The sequence below is a fragment of the Atta colombica genome, unplaced genomic scaffold, assembly GCF_001594045.1.
Source record: "Atta colombica isolate Treedump-2 unplaced genomic scaffold, Acol1.0 scaffold88, whole genome shotgun sequence".
NCBI lineage: Eukaryota > Metazoa > Arthropoda > Insecta > Hymenoptera > Formicidae > Atta > Atta colombica.
In genome coordinates, this window is record NW_017259581.1 from 2,538,776 (window position 1) to 2,546,007 (window position 7,232).

Genomic DNA, 7,232 nt, shown 5'->3' on the forward strand with positions numbered 1-7,232 from the left:
AACATTTCGAAGGGTGGGAGGAAGGGGGGAGTTTTAATCATGTAACATGTTTAGATAGAGGCATCAAAAAAATATAAAGGTTACTCGCTTTTTTAATGGAATTATATGATTTTTTTATAATATATATGATTTCTGTAATTATTCTGCAAATAAAAAATATTAAAGTAAAGAAAAACCAATAATTTACGAGATATTATACACTTTATTCTGATACATATTGGCATAAAATGTTCAATAAACTCGTAAAATATATTAATTTTTTGTTAATCATACCTTAATACTTTCCTGCACAGACTAGTGAGGTGAATCAATTGGTGTAAAGAAAGCACATAGTTACTCATTTAAACAGTTAATTACAAATTAATATTTTATGTCAATATGTATAAGAATAAAATATAAAATATTTTATAAACCATTGGTTTTTTTATATTTGTATCATAACACAGGCCTGCATTTTTGAGTGGGATTTAACAACGTTTTCTTGCGCTGAATCCAGCTGCAGAATTGCTCTATCAAGATTTCGAGATGTCTTAACTTGAAACTTCCAAAAAAAGCCGTTTTCAACCATATTTAAAATTAAAAAATTAAAAAATTAAAAATTTTTATCAAATCCATCAACAGTATTACTTACGGTTCCTTCAAAATCTATTTTGAATCATCTCAAAGCAATTTTTTTCTTTCGGAAATATACTAATATTCGAAGTTCGATAAATTATGCCATATAGCTAGTCTCTAAGGCAAAGTGATTGACTTCCTGGTCAGTTAAGTTGCTTTTACAATGATTTATGAAATCTTTTTCTTTTTTAATTTAATTTTAAATATGGTTGAAAACGACTTTTTTGACAATTTCAGGTTAAGATATCTCGAAATTTTGATGTGATAGAGCAATTCTGCAGCTGGATTTGGATTCAGCGCAAAAAATTACGTAAGAAAACATTATTAAATTCCAATCAACTTTCAACAATTTTATAGGCCTGTGTAATTTTTATACGTAGAATAATTAGAGGAATCATAAAATTAAAAAATAACATAATTACATTTTTTTTAAATGGAGGTGACCTTCATATCTATATAAGTTGCCTCTGCTTAGAAATAAAACCAAAATCTCCTTCTAAATCATTCCACTTTCGGAAACATTTTTTATCATCAAAAATAAGTAAAATATTCAAGGTCTCCAGTTAAATATATATGAATCACCTTGTACATACAAAAATAATTAATTTCAACTGTGTGAAATAATCGCACATTCTGAATCGATCACAAATTACAACTATTTTAAATCGAATTCTAAAATATATTTTGGTACGTCTCGTACGTATCTTTATAATTAAGAAATTATAATAATTACAATTTATTTACAGGCACATCCACCTACAACTATGCCTTATATCACATAAATTGAACAAAGTATTCAATGTACAAATGTCATTACAAATGATTTATTACTCTTTAGAAACTACACACACATATATATATATACATAACATACTTTCACGTAATAAGAAAGTATTGATGTTTTGGATATTTTTCTTCCACTTAATTAAATATCCTTTCACATTCATTGTGCAAAGCATTTCATTTCTCACATTAAATTACGTATATCAAACTGTTTATTATGAGGTATAATACAATTAAAAAATTACTGATTATTTATAACTTTTATAGAATGATAAGCGTATATAAGAATAAAATTGCGCATATCGAAGTTTCTTTTGAAATGACGCAATCTTATTCATTGGGTGTAAGACCCTGCGCACAATAGAAGAAATAAGGAATTAGAAATAAAGAATAAACGATTTTAATCAGCAATAATCGGATAGATCAGAATACACGATTTTTGATAAGTTGAAATCGTTTATTTTTTCTATTGTGTACAGAGTCTAAAGCTTTTTACTACGAACTTTCATAATGTATGAAACAATTTCAGATAAACGAGACGATAGCAATTCTCCATAAATCCAATTATAATCTCGATGAGGATTTACGTGAACAGGTAAATAATTACAACAAGATTTTATATAGAATTTTACCTATTCTATGCGTAATTTTATTAGCGCTTATGGAAATTCGATTATCTAAATAAATTTCATCAAATTATTATATAAAAAATTGAAACATAAAACAGCAATTGTGTTATCCGTTTATATTATGTTAGAATACTTATATACATACATACTATCGCCATAGATATAGTAAAATAGAAAAAAATTTTATAAATTATTTTTTCCCATATGCAAAGGCAAAATGTAAATATTAGAAATTTATTGATTATATCATCAATGTTTTATAAAATAAAACATTTTAATTTTTATTGATAGGATTGGATCATATTTTGATATTGCTGAGAAATATTTCGCTTTGTGTCCCTAAAAGTATACTTCTAATTATTAAAGTGTGTCGTTATTAGAAATGAGCGAAATACTTAAAATTTTTTTAAATGCTTGTGTAAGTATACAAATAGTATATAAGTATACAATTTACAATTTAATATTGTATTATGTATAATAAAAGGTTATTATTTGCAATAATTACAAAATATTTATTTTTTTATTTTCATTTCTTAAAAAATATTTTACATTTTATTCGATAATTGTTGAGTTTAGACTCCTGACGATTGTTTTTGCCAGATATAATCGTTTTTTTGTGCAGAAACACATTGAATAAGACTAATTTTATCGTATGTGAAAGAGTCAAACTCAACAATTTTACGAAAAATAATACAAAACTAACAATTGGTTATTTTTTAAAATGAGTAATTATAATACGATAAGAGTTATGTTGAACAAAAGTAACTGTGACGGTAACGCATTATTTTTTTAGGATTACTCTCCCAACTCTGATAAACACTATGCATTTTGGCATATTAAATTAAAAATATTTTATAAAACTTTTGCAATTATTAGGAGAGAGTGAGCATGAAAAAGTCATTTTTTTTTTAAATATGAAAAAAAATTTAATCTGATGTTAAACAAATATACTGTTTTCTTACTTAAGTGTACTTATTTATTTGTAAGATCCATTTAACAGAAAAATAATATTTAATTATAGAAATTTAATCACCATTTTTCATGTATAAGAATTTCAGCTCTTTCAAAACCATATAATTTTGAAAAAGCCATCACCTGTTTTGAAAGAGAAAATTACTAAATTATATAAGCTTTAATACAAATAAAATCAAAATGTCATTCTTTAATACATATTATTTTTTTAGAAAATTAATAAGTGTGTGAAAAATAGAAAATATGATATTTTTAATAATAAATTCATATAAGGACTAATGCCCGTATTCATAGTCAGACCTTGTACTTAAGACTTCCTTAAATTTATTTTTTGCTCAGCCAATGAAATAATTCATAGAGTATTTAAAGATAATTATTATATAATAAATTTAAGGAAGTTTGGTCTGTTTTCTTGCACTAGATTGTAAAAACTCTCTTTTTCGTTTTTGACAAATATCAAATGTATATCTATCTCACTATAAGTAAAATGTACTAGTTCAGCTACAGAAAACAAATCTAAAAATGTAAGAATACAAGGTGTACCATTGCACATAATAGCGATAGCAATATTAGAAACAACCAATCAAATTTTGATCTTTTGCATGCATTTCTATGCACTTTTCTGCGTATAGTGCTGGCATATTATAGCCAAATTTTGGCCTCAAATTCACTCTCCTACTGCGCATCCTCGAGAATGGTAGACCCAATGACATATATAAATAGACCAAACATTCTGTCCGTAGCTTGAAGGTGAAAATTGATGGTTTATGTGGCATTTAGAACCCATGATATCTCTTTCTTTTTTGATGAGAATAGTACAGTAAAGTAAAATAGGTCTTGAAATACTACTTAAATCTGTCAATTTCCGATTTCAACCCCCATCACTGAAAAATATGGGAAGGGCTTGGTCTATGTATATATCGTTGGGTACACCTTGTCTTCTTACATTATGCCTTTAACAATTAAAGACTCGTAGCATTCAAATAGATACGCAAAATCAAATATCACAATCAAATAGATACGCAAAAAGAATTCGCTTTGCCCAAACTTTGTATGTATAATAAAGTAGCTTAAAAATGTATAAAACATACTGTTAAATTTATAACGTTATATCCAATTTGAGTTATTTTTATCATTTCATTAAGACACCACTAATTTATCTTAAAATACTGTTAACTTAAAACAATGGAGTTGAATTTAATTTAGATCGAAGAAAGATATTATTTTAACTTAAATTTATTATTTAATAAGTACAAAAATATGAATTCTGTTTAGTTTGATACTAAAAAAATTGATTGATTTTGACACATATAGAAGTTAAAAACAAAATAACAAAGCTTTATTTAATTTAAGGGATTGGAAATTATTTCTTTGATTCTAATGTAACAGAAATGTTTATAATAACGACTACTTTTTTTACAAATCCATTTGATAGAATTTATGCGAGTATCTAAACTGTCATAAATGGTAGTACACATTTAACGTTTATTAAATTATTTGTTTCAATTAGATTCTACAATTTATATTGCAAATAAAACAAAAAGAGATAAAATTCGGCATGGGACGTTTCCACTTTGGATATAATTCCATTCGCCAGGTATGTCCTACATAGAATAAAAGTATAAACGTTTAATAAAATGTATAATAATAGAACAAATACATATTCAATCCTTCATAAAAAAATGAATATCTAAACATCTCCATGTTAATGTTTTCATTTAACTGTATTCACAATAAGATTGGAAATAAAACCGTTATTTATTTATGTTAGATACATTACTTTAAATACGAAGCGCTACTATGGTCTGAATGTTAAGATTTTGAACTATTATATATTCATTTAAATGAATTAATTTCAGAAATTATAATTGCGTGCCGATATGGTTGTCGGACTTTCAACGCAATCAATCTAAAATATTAATAATCCCCCCAAATTTTAATTCCTTATATTCATCTACTTGTTATTTTATATCTTCAAGGTTTTCTTTTATATTAATTGTTTTCAATTTAATAATAATAAATATTTTTATTAAGTATAATAAAAGTATATCTTTTTCAGTTATATACAACAGCTTTAAACTTCCTGATAATTTTAATACAGGTAAATGCTTTATAATAGATCTATCTATTTTCTCTAATATATAGCAAAAATGGTTTAATTATGGTTTATTATGGTTTGATATCAACATACTTAACTTAAATGCATTGGTAAAACAAAATTTCTAATTGTTACGACAGAATTTCTAATTGTTACGACAAATTCGAGATTTTATAACTATGATATACTACCTTGATCAAAAAGGTCCCGAAATTCATTCAGAAAATTCAAAATACAAGTTTTATTCATCAAAAGTGATATTGTCCCCTTCAAAGTACTCCCCATCGACTGCAACGCACTTATGCCAGCACTTGATCCAGCTCTCATTTCTGGAACTCTATTGTCGGTATAGCCATCAGAGCTATCTTCGATTTTTCCATTACCTCCTTTCGGCTGTTAAAACGCGTTCCCCGTAATGGTTTTTTGACTCGATCGAACAGAAAAAAATTGCAGTTTCCCAACATTTCCAAGATTTTCACACCATTGAATCCATTTTTAACGCAAAATTTAATACAAACTCATTGTTGCAAATTCAACTCCATTTTTAAAACTGTAAAAAATCAAAAATACGTGCAGAGGTAGATGTATTCAAGACGGCGTAACTTTTACAAATGTCAAGCTATGGTGATTTGGTGGGAATGTCAATGATAGATGTGGCAACCTAACTAAAAAAACAGAACTTCAAATCAGCTGACTCAGAGCACCACTTGGTAGTAATTCCGGGAACTTTTTGGTAGAACGTGTTCGGTTCTATATTTACATTATACTATAAGAGTTATATTCCAATATATTATATTATATTATAAAAATTTGTTTAATACTTTTCAGATAAAGTCAACAAATCGTTTTAATATTTTTCGTTATTAATCTCAGCGCACTCTAGCTGTTCGATAATTGCGCCAGTATACAATACATGTCGTGCGAACATGCTGTATCATGTTTTATATCGTTACGTGTTATAGCCTATAGTAAACAATATGATATGTGTCATGGCTGATGAGAAAACGTCTTCTCTTCTCCGTCAATGTAATTTTGAGTATATAGAAGTTATTACAAGCGTAATAAAGATGTAACAGATATATCATTGATGTAAAAAAGCTACAATTGTTACGTATAATCGTACTGTCATTATTCTGATAGTTTGTTTCAGAGAATGAAAACTTCGTAAATGTTATGCTAACTATGACCAATGAGAAACTAAATGATTATTATTATACTCTACTATATTATTATATTTTACTATTATAATGCGAAAAAAAATGAATCAAACGTGACTTTATGAAGAATACTTGTCATTTTATTATGAAAATAATAATTATTATTATTATGAAAATCTATATATGAAAAAGATAATTAATTATTCAACAATTGAAACATTACAATAAAAATGTGCTTGCGCGTATTAATTCTATCACGTCCGGGCGCGTGTCGTTCGCGTTTAAATTACGGCGTACAAATTACGCACTGCGTCATTCATGCAAATAGAAATAGCTCTTCCCTCGTATAAACAACAGGAACTTTAATAATGGCCTAGTTTACATTGTGCACTTGATACGCATACTAGTAACTTTTTATTTAATTAACTTAATCACAGCAATGTATTTAAAGACTAATGATGAAAGACACTAAATTGACATACAAAATGATTAATTAAATACACATATCAAATATTTGTTTGTATGTATCGCCAAAATTAAGATATCTCAATAGTTACCATAATTATAGTATTCGTATCAAATAATGTAAAGGTCAATAGGACTGTCGATACAGATATAATACAGGGTATCTGAATTCATGTCCTGTCGATTACAAATTCAGAAACAGAGACAAAACAAACTCAATCTTCCTGCGAGTAATCGTGAGCTCAACAAAACTTTACAACGCGATGAAAATACTTTATATATTATATTTTCAAAGATATATTGTAGATATTTTCAAAGTATTGTATGTATTTACAAAGTGTTGTCCATCTATCGACATAAAACTAAATTTTTTCATTTACGCAGGATTGCATTACTCTACACCGTATAACGCCTATAATCTATAATATCTTTGCGCTTTTTTTGTAATGCTTCAATTTTTAAATAATGACATATTATATATATATATATATATACATACATATGAATATATAT